The sequence below is a fragment of the Hylobates moloch genome, unplaced genomic scaffold (assembly GCF_009828535.3).
Source record: "Hylobates moloch isolate HMO894 unplaced genomic scaffold, HMol_V3 SCAFFOLD_20, whole genome shotgun sequence".
In the NCBI taxonomy this organism is placed as follows: Eukaryota; Metazoa; Chordata; class Mammalia; order Primates; family Hylobatidae; genus Hylobates; species Hylobates moloch.
This window is the reverse complement of record NW_026652295.1, coordinates 13,271,346-13,288,214: the sequence shown is the minus strand read 5'-3', so window position 1 is coordinate 13,288,214 and position 16,869 is coordinate 13,271,346. Positions and strand designations below refer to the sequence as shown.

Here is a 16,869-nt window from a genome sequence, read left to right as displayed (position 1 = left end):
TTCCAAATGTTTCCAATCCATAATTGATAGAATCTGCAGACGTGGAACCTGCAGATATGGAAGGCTGACTATATTCTTTTAATATGTGAATACAAATAATAAATTAAAGAATAACTACCTTTGGAAAATATCTTTTTCATAAATTATTCTAGTTTCTATGTACAGAAAAGAATACTGGTACATGTCACAATATGCTATGAAGAAATGCTTCTTGTTTTATGACTTTAGGTTTTGTCTCTTTTTAGCAAAAAAGAAAAAATAAGATGGGGGAGGAAAGCCCAAGCATAATAATTAGCGTCATTATTTCTACACTCAGTAGATATCAGTAAATAGAAAATAAAGCTTGATGCAATCCTTGACATAAAGCCAGGATTCTGGTATATTTTGTGTACCTTTGGGTTAACGTAACAGAAAGTGATCATATCAGTTTCCTCACTCATCAAAAACGGATAATAGCACCTACTTCAAAGGGTTGTTGTGAGGATTAAATGAGTTGATATTTCTGAAGTGCTTGGAAAAGTGTCTGGCCCATAGGGAAGAATTCATAAAGGTTTGATTGACAGAGAAGAGCTGGAAGTCAAAATTACTGCAATCAGACTAAACAAGTTCTCAGTAAATCAACATACAGGAAGAAAAAAGGCCAGAGAAGACCACACAGAAACCTTTTATTGTAGATTTAAAATTCAAGAGTTTGAGTAAACAACAATTCTTCAGTATAACTATGCCTGACACATCACATGGTGATCAAATTATGTAAAATACCATGTCTGCCTTGAATGACTATAGCTATAGAAGAGGGAAGATGATTCACAATAGACTGATCAGAAACACAACTTCTCACTCAAATACATCAAATATGTTAGCCAAACACACAGTTTTATTTTACAGTTCCGTTGCCATCTTGATTATCTAAATCATGTACCTGACCAATTAGATAACATTTCTAATGTGGAAAAATTTTATTATTGGGCCTTAATTTGTGGTTTACAATGTTTAAAGTGCACTTAAACCACAATTCAAGAGAGTCACGGTTTAGTTAATTGGGGGGAAAAATGGAGGCAAGTGACCAGGACCAGCACCAGCATCTCTTCTGTAGGACTGGCCAGCCTCTGGAAATGGTCACTAGGTACAGACCTCAGGTAATTTGCTTTAGAGTCTAGACCATAAAGTGTTAAAGAGATTATTAGAGCCATCACTGTCTCCCAGCTTCCTGCCCCAGACTCCCTGCCCCTGCCCTCCCAATCACCACCACTGCACCCCTACCCCTGCACCACCTTTGGCCACTATGCCAGCAGACTCTCAGTATGTATTGATCTCTTTAACATCTTTTAACTCACTGCTGCCTCTACCTCCTAGTTCTTTGGTTTTCACTTCAACCGATTATAAGACAAGGAAGCAAGGATCAAGTTCAAAACATGTATGGAAATAAGCAATCACCTAACACGATCCCAGATTCTACTATCCAACATACCATGTCTATAAATACTCAAAATGCGAAATATAAAGATTATAATGTGTTTTTTATGCACACTATTTTCTGATCAAATTACAAATTAACCAAATCATTTTGAAAATAAGCTCTGGAAATATAAAACTTTTTAAAAAAAATTACAAAATTAACTGGTAACTTTTGAAAAAAGGCTGAAAACAAAGGAGAATATTTGGGTATCATACATTAAGAATTACATATAAAATAAATAACCCTAATAGTTGAAAAACAAATAAGTCCCCAACTATAAGAGGTTGGTTGACTTTCATCAAGCAACATAGAATATATAGAAGGAAGCATTTGATAAACATTTGATGACCGATGTCCAAAACCATACTATATAACTGCTACAAACAATTGGCACATCAGGAAAACAATCGTTTATCTTGAACTATGTTTATATCACTTAAATTATGTACAATACTGTATAAAAGTATACATTTTCCCCAAGCACTGTGGCTTACCAAACAGCTTAAGACATCTTATCTCCATTTTAATTGAAAACATGAAAAATGAAACACAAGTCCACCAAAGTTTTTCAGCTTCTATCAATCACTATTAATAATCCATGTCACTAAACACCACATCCTATCGCCATGACCATGTGTCTCCTGTGCCTTTTCTCAGCACAGTAGTTCTGATCAATACCCACTGTGCACAGCAGGTCAGTTAACAATACCTTATATTTACGGCATTTTGTCTTGAGGTCTCAGGGCCACATTATTCTCCCCAGCCACAAATCTAAACCTAAGTGTTTTGGTAATGAAGAAATCATTTAAAAACTACCATCCTTCACAAATGTGCTTTCATAAATGCTACAACACATTGCACTAGATGCTAAATTACCAACCAGTAATCATGTTATCACAGTGCAACTAGAAATTGCAAGAGAATGTTGACCCAGAAACAGCCAATAAAGGCTTCAGTGGCTTTCGGCTGCCCGTGCAGGCTTATATGGTTACAAACAACTGACTTTCAATGGCACAAACATAATGTTAATCCTAACTTAAAAAGGAACATTTGTGGCTCTTTTTTTTTTTGGTCTTTGGATATGCTTCATAAACTGAATTACAGAATTCTTTCAGGTAGAATACAGCTATGGTGACAATTATCAGGCCATATGTTACAGCTTATACCAAAAATTAGGGCCAATTTTACGTCATAAAATTAAAACCCGTAAGCTAGAAATGCAGGAAAAGACTACTCCTGTGAATCAGCAAGAGTGATGACTAGTATTTTACACCTGGGGATATGCAGCGCTGTTGCCTGCTTCCACCAGGTGGCTAAACCATGGACAGAAAACACACTTTCTGTTTGCATTTTCTAAGGACATATTGCAGATATCATAGTATTTTTTCTTTCATTATCTGGTTATGCGCATACCTCAGAACACTAGTAACACATATAAACATGTCAGATTATTGTTTTCCACTGCACTGACACAAGGTTCATTTCATGGTTCAGAGCTCTTATAAATAAGCCACTACAACCAAGCAGTGCATGCAGTACATGATTGTTGATTTCTGTATACCGACTTTATTTTTTGGCAGAAAATGATGCAGCTTTGAAGCAGCCAAACTATATTGAATGTTGTGCCTGTGTGAGCTAGCAGCAAAGGCAAAGCACCAGTCCTTACTGTGCTAAATTCACCATGGATATCTCCGTTCTTCAGCACTCAGATTAAGGGCCACAACATAAATGTTTAGGATAGAACTCACAGTGTGGGTTTCATCTGGCTGAAAGCATGGACCAAGTCCTTGAACTTGAATACTGGTTTTGCTAACAAAGATCTGAATAAAGCTGTTCTCTTGGTCCTTTAGAAAAAAAAAACACACAAAAAAAATTTATTTTTAGTACAAAACGTAAAACTACATTCTCTGTCTATATAATGTGCCTAGGCTTCAATATCCTATTTGCTGTTCATGCTTAAGTGAGAAAATACTAATTTTTCTCTCCCATTTATCTTCTCAAAACAGATCTACTTCGTTTTAATCAATGTACCATTTCATTACCGTCATGAAAGAGTATTTAGCAGAGCATCTGTGAATCTTCCACAGGTAAAATTCAGTTTAAAAACAAGCCCAATTGCGAAATACCCTGCAAACTGTTATTGCAACTTCAATCCTTTAGTTTCTAATACAATCTTCTAATGAAGTGGCATTACTTGAAGTTGCTGGCAAATATGAATAGACTGAGAAACCTAGTAATCAGCAGGCTAACGGGTGTTGAAATCCCAAAAGAGGGAAGAGGAATATTAAATAAACACTCTTTGCCTGACACCTCAAGTAGCTGTAATACCCAGAATTCCAATCAACTTAACTGCAATTCAAAATGATCAGTGGTACTGTTTATTTTCATTAATTACTCTATAGCAAAAATATAATTTCTTGCATTCCACATAGAGTTCTTTAACTGACCTATTGCAACTTATACATTATTTTACTAAGTTGGATATACAATTTTATATGTTAGATTATTTTCCAGTTATCAATATGACATCTCATATTGTTTAAATATGATTTAAAACAAATCTTATTAACATATATACAATTTCCTTCTGAACCGATCAACTGTATTTCTGAAAATGTATCTGTTTTCTTTCATATTACTACATGTAAGATGATGTCTAAGTACCAAAAAAATAAGTCTTCACAGTCACAATTTAAATCTGTGCTTCGCGTCTGCAACAAACTATCACGAAATGATTGCAAGGCTTGGGGCCACTGAGAAAGGTACCTATAACCTATCCAGTGCCCCAATGGCAACCGCATCGTGGTCCTCATCATCACACTCATAAACACCGATGCAAACACCGCCCAGCTACCTGCCTCCAGAGGTGCTTTGGATTGCTTCCCTACACATAAAAACACAAGGCACTTTCCAGTTCCTTACAGCATGAACACAATACCTTCTAGAAACAAAAGCAATGACCTCGGTACCAAGTATCTCCTCGACAAAGTATCGGTACTGCACTACACTCCGGTCTTGCTAGTCGGGGAAAGCCGGGCTACACTTACCATCCAGTTATAGGTGCAACTGCACCTTCCAAAGAAAAAGGTCTTTCGATTCAATATCCAAACGAACTTCAGAAGCCTCCTCAAAATGCTTCAGCCACAAGCATAAAAATGGGCTCACTTTTCAGAGATTTGTAAAAATCTTTGGCTTGTCCCTCTTACTACCCTCCCATGCCCCCCTCAAAGAGAATGCCATGAAACCTGAAAGTCCAAAGGTAAATATTTTCATACCTTTTTTCCCCCATAAAAGCCTCGATGGCACGCCAAGAAGGAAAATAATAACAACAACAACAGAGGGGCAGCTCCCTGAGCAGGTGCAGCCCGCGCGGGCGCTCCGAAGCCGCCCTCCGCCGCACAGCCCCTCAAGTTGGTGCCAGGACGGCGGCCCCCGTGGTGCCCGGAGGAAGACTCCGCGCGCGGGCCCCGGCGCCGCTCGGCCCGAAGTTTGCCGCCCCCTCTCCTCGGCGCGATTGGGCGGCCCGGCGCCGTCCAGGACTGCGGGACTGGCTGCTGCCCCGGCGTTGGGGAGGCCGCGGCGGCGGCAGCGGCGTCGGGGGCGGCCGCCGGCCGTTTCCTCGGTGGGGACGCGCCCCCGGGGACTCGGGCGCAGCCGGGTGCGGGCAACTCTCCCTCCGCGCGCCGGGCGGGCCTCACCCCACCCCACCCGGCGTCCCGCCGACCCCTCCCCGGCCCCGGGCGCGCTCGCCTTACCTGGCCGGCGGCGGCCCAGGGCCCTGGAGCCGCTCCGGCTGCGGCGGCGCCTGGGAGGGGAGGGAGGTTCCCGTGGAGGAGGAGCTCGCGCGAGGAGCTAGCGGGCTGGCGGGCGGGCGGCTTTGTCTCTACGGCGCGGAGCCGCCGACCCTGCGTCACCATGGCAACCGCCGGGGCCCCCCCGGCCCTTCCCCTCAGCAGTCCGGGTATTCGGAGGGGACAAGGACCCCCGATGGGCCTCCACCACCACAAACACGCCCCTCTCTCAGTCTCCCTCACAAACCGCCTGTTTCTCCCCAGCGAGAGGGGAAGGCTAAAGCGGAGCGAGCCCAGGACCAAGTGGTATTCGCATCCTCGGAGGCACTCCTTTGCTTCCCCACACTGGACATTCCAACTCCCGTCGCACCACCATCCCCCCCAGACACCCTCCACCACCACCGCCACACCTTTCTCCTGTGCAGCTGTACCCTCAAAATGGAAATTCACTTAAGGGAGGAGAAAGAGCAATGCAAAGTGATAAAGTGTTGAGCAACTGGTACTCGGTGCTCCTGTTGCAACTGCCGCAGCATGCACGGAGCTGCCAAGGGACGCCGTGCCGCCTCCTGCCTCTCCCCCTCCTCCTCCTCCCTCTTTTAGCAAGCTTTGCCTCTGCTGGATCTGGTCTCACTCCACCTAACCCGTGTATCTGTCTTGTTGAGGACTCCCGTAGGAGAGAGGGGAAAGGGGGCTTTATCTCTGATGTAAACACTGGATACACTTGTAACCTCGTAAGCTGAAACACAACTTTCAGGCTGCAGTATGGATCTCAGCTGCTGCCACACTGCGCAGCTACTGGCTGTGACTGCTAAGCATTTACCATGAGCCCTGAGTGACTCTCTGCCAAGGACTGGTCACGTACTGCAGGCCATGGCACTCAGGAGCAGAGAAAAGAAAGCTAACTTTTTCCTCTCCTGAGGAAATTCTTAGAGAGGGAGAGAAAAGTACTAGCAGACCCTTGGTCATGCTTCCTCTAAAGGACGAACTAGAGGGCAGCCTCCATGGGGGGAGTGAGTCATCCCTCCATACTGTTTTCTTGAAAGATCCGTTGCTGAATCCAAAAGCTACAGTGTCTTTCTTCAAACCCTGGGGAACATGACATTTATTTTTTGGCATTTGTGAATCACCAAAGGAATGTCAATGATTTATAATAAAATCCACAGTAGCTGATGTTTTCTGGGTTTACTACTTGAGAAGTCACAAAGCAAAACAATGTTATTGCCATTTGAAGGTACACATATATTAACTAATGAAAAGATAAGATCTATTTCATGGTGGAAAAAGAAAAGAGTTTGTTCCTCGGAGAGACTGGCCACTTTCTGGTAATGGGAATATTCTGAATGAAGTCGATAATATTCCAGATGAAGTCAAAAGACAAGGTCTTTTTGGCAGGCCATTAAGCATTTGGCAATACCTGCCAAAATTCAAAATGCACATACATTTCTCCCAGGCGGAGGTTGCAGATTCTAGAGATCTGCCATGCAGAAACACACAAATGTGTAATGATAGATATAAAAGGATATGCATTGCAGAAGTTTTGTAATAGTAAATGTTTGAAACAACTTATATGCACATCAATAGTGATATAGTTAAATAATGTGGCACATTCATACCATGAAATACTATGCATCGATTAGTAAGAATAAAATATATAAAATTCAAAGATATTAATTTCTTATTAAATGGAAAAGGGGGGCTCAGAACAGTATGTGTGGGTGATCCCATTCTGTACAAAAAAAACTAGATATATAGAAACAGAACAAAAACATAGAGATAAAGGTCTATAAGAATGCCTACCTAATTGCTAGCAGTGGCAACCTGTTAACTACAAAAAAAATTGAAGGGACGGTTGCCTGTTACGATGCACAATTTAGTACACATATTTGGTTTGTTTGGCTTTTTAAAATGAGCATTTATTAGTAATTTATCAATGAAGAATCAAAAACAAAAAGCTTTAATAAATATTTGCTGACCTATGTGCACATTACTGCCTGATCAAAAACTGAATACGGAACAGGGAGGGACCATTGACTTGGCCATCCCTGCCCTCAGCTGAAAGCTTGGAAAAGTCCACGTTGTGTCCCCACTTAGAGAATTGCTCAGTGACCTGGTCCTGCCTTATTCTGTGAGACATTCTTCCAGACATTCATTTTTCCAAAAGAGGTTTAGCTTTATCTTAAGGTCTGCTTCCACTCTGCCTCTTGGAGAAAATTAAAAGACTTGTCAGGAAACCATCTTAAAATGTGCCACCTTACTTACCAGGGGATATAGTTTGAATAGGTTAAGTGGCAGCTTTTAGTCTGTTTAGCTAAACTGAAAATGAAGGTACTAAAGCTTCAAAATTAATGTGTGGATACATGACTAGTCTTTCTTATTCTCACCGTTTTTGAAATCAGGTTAAAATAATGAATTTGCTTTCCTAGCTGCACAGTCTAATTCAGTAACTGCTAGCCACATATGAATTAGCTACTGAATTGATATGTTCAGTAAGTGCAAAATACACACCAGATTTCAAAGACTTGGAACAGTAACTTTAAAAAAATAATATCTTATTAATATGTTTATATTGGTTACATGTTAAAATATATTTTGAATTTATTGAGTTAAATAAAAGATGTTATTAAAATCATTAATATTTGTTCCTTTTCACTTTTTTAACATGATTATTAGAAAATTTTAAATTATATATGTGACATCTTAGACAGCTCTGTTTTAGAATTAGTGTTTATAGCAAAATATCATTAAGAAATCTAAAGTTAGCTATTCTTCTTAACCTTTAGTTAAAATGTAATTACCTCATTAATGCTCCCTAACTCATAAAGATGCCACAGTATGGCAGTTTCTGTTAAATAATTTCAACTTATTAGAATACTATTATATGCAAGCATTAGCTTATGCTTTTATATTTTAGAAAGATTTTAGCACAGACACTAAAGTCAGATTACCTGGACCTGAATCCCAGCTCTGTTTATCAACTACATGACCTCAGCAAGCAATTTAATACATCTCTTCCTCAGTTTCCTTACCTATAAAATAGGGATTATAATAATACTTACCTCCTTGAGTTGTAAAAATTAGGTGCCTGATTGTCTACAATGCTGAATAAATGTTAACTATTATTACTTTTATTATTATACTTTGTTAGTTCTCTCACTTTTTTTTTGAGATGGAGTCTCACTCTGTTGCCCAGGCTGGAGTGCAGTGGCACGATCTCCACTCACTGCAAGCTCCTCCTCTCAAGTTCATGCCATTCTCCTGCCTCAGCCTCCCGAGTAGCTGGGACTACAGGCGCCCGCCACCACGCCTGGCTAATTTTTTGTATTTTTAGTAGAAATGGGATTTCACCATGTTAGCTAGGATGGTCTCAATCTCCTGACCTCATGATCTGCCCACCTTGGCCTCCCAAAGTGCTGGGATTACAGGCGTGAGCCACCGCGCCTGGCCAGCTCTCTCACTTACTCTACTAACCTTCAATTCAAGTTAGTCTATATATGTATATATAAATCTTTCATCTATATATAGAGATAAATCTCTCATTTTCCTTTAAATGGTCTGATTGAAACTGTAACTGAGACATCAAAAGTTCATTCTCTTTACCCTTGAACTGACTATAAAGTTATCAAAATTAAAGAGATATTTTGATTCAAGTTAGTAAAATAAACCAGAAATTTCAATAACCAGATCAACACCTATAATAATTTCATTCTGATAAACATTAAATTTTTTAGGTTTAACAAAATGCAGCAAATGTTATCAAGTGGTTTAAAGTCAGTTTGTCGTAGTCAAATTTCTAATATTTAAAGTAAATAATACATCCCTACTAAAGCATTTGTATAAAAATTTTCCTATTCCCTAACTTGAAACTTGTCTATCCAAATCCTTATTTTTTCCTCAATTATACGTCATAATCATAACTGGCATTTATTGCACACTGTGTCCAAGGTCACACAGTTATTTAGTAGCAGAATTACTAGTCTACTAATCACTACACCCTGCAGCTTCAATAAAGGGGAAAATAACATTTCTTAACCTTTACTTCTTGACACAATCAAACACTAAAAGGAAAAGCAACTATCCTAAGAAATATCTTAAAATTATTTAAGAGCTGGAGCTCAAATATCTTATCCCACTAAGTCATGCATTTTGGAACAAGTGGAAGGAAAATGCAAGCTTCGATGTTTGCTCATTACTATCTCATTAAGCAACAGCTCCTTCAACCCCTGCCTTCTGGCCATGTTCTGACATTGTTTAATGAGGTGATACCAATACATTCAAAACACATTTAAAAATACTTGTTTATGTCTTAGATTTTATGTTAAAATACTTGTTTATGTCTTAAAATTAGTTTTCTTCATGGCTAGCTTTTGAATTTGACTGGAAAAACCCAGCCCCAGCCATTTAGAAGGGTTGAAAAAGAAAAATACATCTCAGCTGAGTCTATAGAAGCCAGAAACCCAGAACTCACAATTTCCTGTCTTCCCAATAGCCCCCCCCTTAGGGCACTGGGCAAATCTGCTCTAAAAGGCAAATATTGACAAGATATGCCTGTAAGTAGAGAAAATGTACTTTTTTATACACTGCTCCCAAGTGGTTTGAACATCCTTGTTCCAAGGAGTTGTGTTGATCCCTTGAATTCAACAACCTGTGTCCATAGTGGGGAGTTTAAATCAAATTTGTTTCAAAGGCTCCAAGGGGTGCCCAATTAACCTTCTCGATTCCTTAATCATAGTGAATCTCTTCGAGAAATTAAAGATTCAGCCAAATGACAAGAATCCTACCCAACTTGAAATTAGTTCTGTGTATGATGCCTTGGTTTACAAAGACTATGGTCTACCCTACTGGCTTTAGCAATAAAGAAATTAAAGGACACCCAGCTTTCTTATCAATGTCAAACAGTCCCATAATTGCTTATAGAAGTGAAGGAGGCTATCTTCTCTCTTCAATCCATTCCACAAAGATAAGATAAACTTTGAAATATCCTTGCTACTAAACCAAGTATTGTGAAAAATTTTGTCAATAATTGATAGCGGTGATACATTTAACCACCAAGCTATCTGGCACATCAGTAGTTGCCACTGATTAAAGACGTGTATCCTCTGAAAATCTTGGAAAATATAGCCAAAAGTAAATGGGATTGAGAAGCGCTGTCTTATTCATCATTTCTTATGCCCTTGTGCTTATTGTATAGGTGATTTAAAAATATATATGTGTTATTAACAATGGGGAAAACGGCATGGAAACACAGAGTTAAAAAACTGCAGGTCATCGAATTTTAGCAAAAGAAAAGAAAGCAACTAATACATTGCAGTTCTCTGCCAAGAGCTCTCTACAGAGAGATCCAACATAATATCTCAACTGAAAGTATAATTTGATTTTGATAAGATCAGATGAAAGTAAACTTTTTATGTACTTTAACCTGATTTTAAGTAAATTTTGTTTGAAATAAATTAACTTTTGGCTATCTTGAAAAATGTCGTATTCAGAGAGTTAGTGTAAAGATATCATTTCCTTTTGTTGGATCACTAAGTGGAGACATCTCTTTTCACGGCCCCTCCACATCCCACCTTGCCCATACTCACAGCTTATTTCATCTCAGTGGCAAAAACGTGTCAGAATATGAACTAGTTCCAATAGTATCTGTTTTAAATTTCATTATCTGTTTACTCACTTATTGATCTCTGACACAGCTGCAAATTAGCTCTTAGCAGAATGGAAATGATTTGTTTCTAGTTTCCTCATCTATAAAATGAAGGTGGTGAGGTCTGTTTTTATCTCCAGGAAAGAATTACATTGTTCAGTAAAGCTCATTGATCAAAGGCTCTTTGAGACTAATGTTGCAATACTATTGGAGTGAGAGACTAGAAGGGTTATCAAAGGAAACTTGTATATGGTACACATCATTATAACAGTAAAACTATTTTAAAGGCCCTCTTTGTGACTAGATCTTTTGAACATTATAAATGAGGAAGTCTACACCATCAAAGGCGAGCCAAGGGTGTTGTGACCAGACAGGCTCTTCATGGATGAGGTACTCAATATGTCAAATGAAAGATGCAACACAGCATTTTCCACTGACACCTGGCCACCCAGCTGAGAGTGTACCTTGCTTTGCTGGATAGGTACAGATCACAGGAAATACCCAGACACAGGCTTGTTAACTGCAGCCAGATGTGGCAGATTAGGCCAGAGTGAAAATCTGGAACAAGCTCTGCTCACTGGGGTGGGGTGGATCTAGAAAGGGGGAGAGTAGAGTTGCCAGATGAAAGAAAATTCATGCAATATTTGGAACATAAGGACACTAAACCATCTATTCTTTGTGTTTATCTGAAATTCAAATCTAACTGGGCATCCTGTATTATTATTTGCTAAATCAGGTAACCCTTGACAGAGAGCTCAGGGAAGATTTTAACATTTGTAGATGTGGCTCCTAGGAAGAACCTATTCTAGTGAGCAGAACCAGATCAACACAATATTAGTCAATGGCCAATAACAGATAAGCAGTCAGCAAAGGAAGCAGGGAGGCTGAGGGAGAGGAAAAGCAAGTTATTAGAAATGGCACAAGATTAAGGCCACATTAACTAAAGCAAACTGACAGTGAGGCCCAAAACAATAGGCTCAAGGGGTGGCCTCTGCCTCCGTACCATTCACAAAACCAAACCCTCCCATCAGAGACACCTCATTTCTATTTCCCTGGAGATGTATCAGATTTCCCAACAAGGAGGTAGAGTCTAAGAAATCCACCCCAAATATGCACCATCACCATGAATGCGACTTTTCCCCTGATTAATGGTTTAAAGACCACTCTATTTTATGGAGAGTGGATTTGTGGGGAGCAAGATGAAGACAAGGAGACCCATGAGCAGAATAGTTCAGGAGGTTAGGTATGAGACAATAGTGGATGGGACAGGGGCCAAGGCGGGTAGCAGTGGAGATAGAGAGAGGTAAAACACTAAAGAAGCATTTTGGAGGAAGAACAGAGAGGACTTGGTAAGGGGCTTCCTTCAGGACATAAGGGAGAGGAAAGCGCCAAGAATCCTTCGCAGGTTTCCGGACTTCCGTGAAGGACTCTTTGTTATAGGAGAAAGGCTGAGCCAATTTGATGATCATTCCTGAAAGAAGAGACTGGGATCAGTTGGTAGAAGTGGCCATAGCTGAGATGTCATGATACACGAGTAAGACTAACTGCCGTACTGATCCCTGTGTAGGGGGAAGATAAGCAACTGCAAAGAGAGAAACAGAATGGCCGAGGTGGGTGGATCACCTGAGGTCAGGAGTTCGAGACCAGCCTGACCAACATGGTGAAACCCCATCTCTACTAAAAATACAAAAATTAGCCGAGTGTGGTGCACATGCCTGTAATCCCAGCTACTTGGGAGGCTGAGGCAGGAGAATCGCTTGAACCCGGGAGGCGGAGGTTGCAGTGTACCAAGATCGTGCCATTGCACTCCAGCCTGGGCAACAAGAGTGAAACTCTGTCTCAAAAAAAAAAAAAAGAGAGAGAGAGAAACAGAGACAAGAGCTTTGTGGCTCCTATGAGTCCCAAAGGGTAGCCTTTCTTTCTTTCTGGTCTTGGAACTCATCAAATGCATTCCTTTCTCGGCCCTCTGCCCTTCTGTTCCTTCCCTAGCCTGGAATGCTTTTCCTCTCAGCTTCTCACAAGACTGTCCCCCTTGTGCCTCTTAGCTCTCAGCTTTCCACTCAAATGTCACCTACTCAAAGAGAACTTTCCTGACAACCCAACCTGAAATAGCACTTAGTTTCTCATTATCACATTACTCTCTTTTATTGTTTTCAAAATATTTACCATCTTCTGACATTGTCATGATGCTCACATGTGTATTGCCCTTGTCTGCCACCACATCCTCTAGAATGTGAGTCCTAGGGGACTTGCCTGTTTTTTTTCACGCTGACAACTCAGCTTCTAGAACAGCTCCAGGTACAATGATCACTCAGTAAACACCTGACGAAGGGCAAACAAACAGCTTCCCAGTGCCCGGTTCTAGATCACAGGGAGCCAGCTTTCATTTGTTTCCTGCCCTAGGATGCTGTAAAATAGCCATGTCCTTAAAATAACTTTTTTTTAAAATCTCCTTTGAGTGGCTTCTTTTTCCTACCAACAAAAGGGCTGAACCAGAACACACATAGGAATCTAAGTGAGCAGAAGGGCTGGATGAAGGCCAGGGAATGTGTCAACTAGGTCAGCCTCTAATAAGAAGAGCCATGGGTTTGTAAATGTTAGAACAGGTATGTCAAGAGAAGGAAAATCCATCATGTGAAATGCTAGCTTACTACCTGTTGATGAACATTAGCCAGTTTGAAGATTTTATTTCTTCATGCAATATTATGTGCTGCCTTCTTCCTTCTCTGTACAGTCTCTGCGCTGGGCCAGAGATCCAGAGATGAATAATGGGTGGCCCCAGCCCTGAGGAAAGGCTGTCTGCAGATAAGGAAAGGGTGACAATTAATAACAGCCTAGGTGGTATGTGCTGCCTAACCGTTGTAGATCATGCTTGGGGCCCTGCACGGTATTAAGAAGGTAATGTTGGCACTGGCCTCTGAGGCAACAGAGGAAGGGAGGTCATTCCAGGTAGAGGAAGCAACAGATGCAAGGCATGGAGACACTGAGCCAGCATATCAATTTCTGATGCTCAATTCCCCAGGGACAGAATTTAGAGTGTTCACGGGCTGATGGCAGGAAATGACATGCCAGCAGCAAGGCCCCAGATTGTATGGACCTTTGTGCAGAAAAGCCATTTTCTTTAGTAAGATTAAAACCCAGGATAGTAAAATCTAGCCCTGGAAAAATGCTTTCCTGGTGACCAAGACCTCACTGGTGACCAGAATATGGCACCACCTCCCTCCCCTTGGAATTCTCAATGCTTACACTGTCATTCTTGTGCTGGCCTGAGGGGTCCCTTGTCCTCCACACTGAGGAGCTGGGACTTTATCCCCTAGTGACCACACATATGCACACACCCTTTCTTGCAGGCTTTTGGCATTATTTATGAAACTGCATTCAAATGAGTTTAGCAAATATTAAAGCCCAATGTGATTAATAATGAAGTATATCGGAAGTTAACAGGCCTGTTGGTTTCAGTCCTGGTTTCCATGGACAGATATCCAGTGTTGCCAAGACCAGCACCATTGTTAGCCTCATCAATGACAGCTTGCCAGAGACAGGCAGGGGGCCAGGAATCCCCTAAAGCTGCCTGTTGGTTTGGCTGATGGAGACCGTAGACTCACAAGGGGCTTCAGTTAACTTATTTAACAGAAAAGACATTCACTAGAACCGTTTGATTTTAAGGAAAACAAATCTTTAGTCTGGAAGGGTACCCTGTTCTTTCAGAAACTCACACTACAGATGCAAGCCAGGATGAAACTTCTCTCCTGGGTCTAGCCATTTGCTGCATTCTATCAACTCCATATTCAGGTTTCAGATTGACCTTCCTACTCCCTTTCATTTCCACTATCCTAGTAAGGACTTTCTGTATTTTATCTGAAATATCATAATAGCTTCTCAACTGGCCATGTGGTCTTCCATCTCTCCCATCTTTGGTCAACCCACACTTTGCTGCTGGCTTAACCTTCACATAGCTTTGAACATGTCATGCCCTGCCCCTAAATACTCCATGACTCCCCATTGCCTGTAGAAAGACAATCTTACCCAACTCTTTTGCTCTCTCTGTTTTTCCCATTGCAACACCCATTACATTGTCTTCATGCCCTGGCTAAACTAAGATACAGTATTCTTCTGTAACAACATGTTCATTCAGCTTTGGAGTGTCCTTTTTCTCCCACTTTCCCAGGTTCAAATACTATCCACCATTCAATGCTCACTTCAAATGCCCACACTGCCAGGAAACAATCTCTCATTCTTTGAGTGGGATGGAATCTCTCTCATCTATCATCTTCTATAGCATATAACCTTGTATCTTTCTTGCAGAGCTTACAACCTTACATTTTGTGCTCGAGTGGCATTTGCATATGTCAAAAACAAAAGTTTGGTGCCTTATCTTTGAATCCCATGTAGCCGCTAGTGTGGTGTCTTGCCCTCCCTTGGCAATTAGTTTGTTGAATTAATGAGTTAAGTATTTTGTTTGACATAGAATTCCCACCCCAGGTGTAACTTCCATCAGGGTCACTGCTGTGGCATTATGTTTAGCTGACAAATGAAAGTGCACATCAAAGGTTTGTTTTGTCTTTCTATTTTGTGTGGGAAGTGATAGTTGGTTGTTCGGGGTTTTGTTTGTTTTGGGGTTACGGCAAACTGAAATGGTGCCAGTCTGTAAAATGTGGCCTGGAAATTAACTTGCCTCATTGCTCCAAAAGCACTCTTATTGGCACAAAAGCACAGCTTTGGAATTGCAGTCTGAGCTTCCTTTCCCCAGTCCCTAATTACTCATGTGTGCTTCTTTTGTGGGAAGGTCTTTTTCTTTTCTTGGACTTTTGCCCTGTTTAACAGCCCTGAACACCCTAGTACTGGAGACACATTTGTTTCATCAGCTTTTACTCCAAAAGGATTTTACAGGATCAATTTGCTTAAGCAAACTTTTAATTTGGTTTTGTTTTTCTCTTCAGGGACTTTATTTGTAAAACTGTAATGCATGTGCACAAAATCAGATAACTAAGATGATTGAAGTCCTGGGGAGCAGAAAGCCAGCTCACCTCAGGGGACATGGGGACAAACTCACTGCATACACCTCAAATGGATGCACTGGTTGTTTTCACGCTTGTGGCAGCAAATGTTAAATTATTAAAGTTCTCCTGTCAGGTAGGATGCTTTTAACTATGAGGAGGGAAATCACTGCATAAAAGCAGTCCAAATGATAGGTGTTTATTTCACAAAACAAGACATCCAGAGGTAGGCGATTCCAGCAGCTCATGGTGTCAGCAAAGGCTGGGGCTCTTGTGATCTCTGCTCTGTTTTCCCAGTTGGTTGGCAGGAGCCTCCCTTACAAGCAAAAACTGGCTGGCATGGCTGCGAACTTCATGTCTTCACACAAATACATCCAAACAGGAGGAAATGGAAGGTGACAAAATGCATTTCTCATCATCCTTCTCCCTTTAATCAGGGAGCAACATTTTTCCCAGAAACCCTCAGTGGCTGAATTCTCAATAGATTGAATGGGGTCACATGCTCATCCCTAAACCAATCATAGTCAAAGGGAATTTCCAAAACTATGATTGGCATGGGCCAATCACATCATTCCCTGGGGCTGGACACACTGGCAGGTTAAAAAAAAAAGGACTTCTAAGAGTATGAAAAAGGAAACGGTTGTTGAGCAGACACCTGCCAAATGCTTCCTACTGCTCTTCATCTAGTTCAATGCCGAGAAGGTTCTTATAAATGGTAAATCAGCACTGTTAGGAGCGAATGAAGAACTTCCTATATAAATGAATCCAAACCCAGTCATCTAACAATCGCAACCTACTATTGGTATCATCATCATCATCATCATCATCAACAACAGGGATGATGAAGAAAGGCTGAATCTAAAAGACCAGGATTGTCCACTTGATTTAAGCTGTAGCTTGTTTTATTGTCCTGGATACTTTTATACACAGTTACCGAAAACACTTATCTTATATTCACCTAAATTAAGCTGAAAGCCTATCACT

At 40.9% G+C, this 16,869-nt stretch overlaps 1 protein-coding gene across 13 annotated transcripts in view; it reads right to left on the bottom strand.

Annotated features, from left to right (window-relative positions):
* RNF182 (ring finger protein 182) overlaps window positions 1–5,310 on the bottom strand; it is a 55,045-nt gene extending 49,735 nt beyond the window's left edge. For 6 of the 13 annotated variants that reach the window (XM_058432476.1, XM_058432478.1, XM_032140761.2 and 3 more), the window contains exon 1: window positions 5,215–5,310. The gene's annotated coding sequence lies outside the window, so the exon portion shown is untranslated. The other 7 variants (XM_058432469.1, XM_058432472.1, XM_058432475.1 and 4 more) reach the window with 3 other exon arrangements.
* Window positions 5,311–16,869: the final 11,559 nt, after the last annotated feature.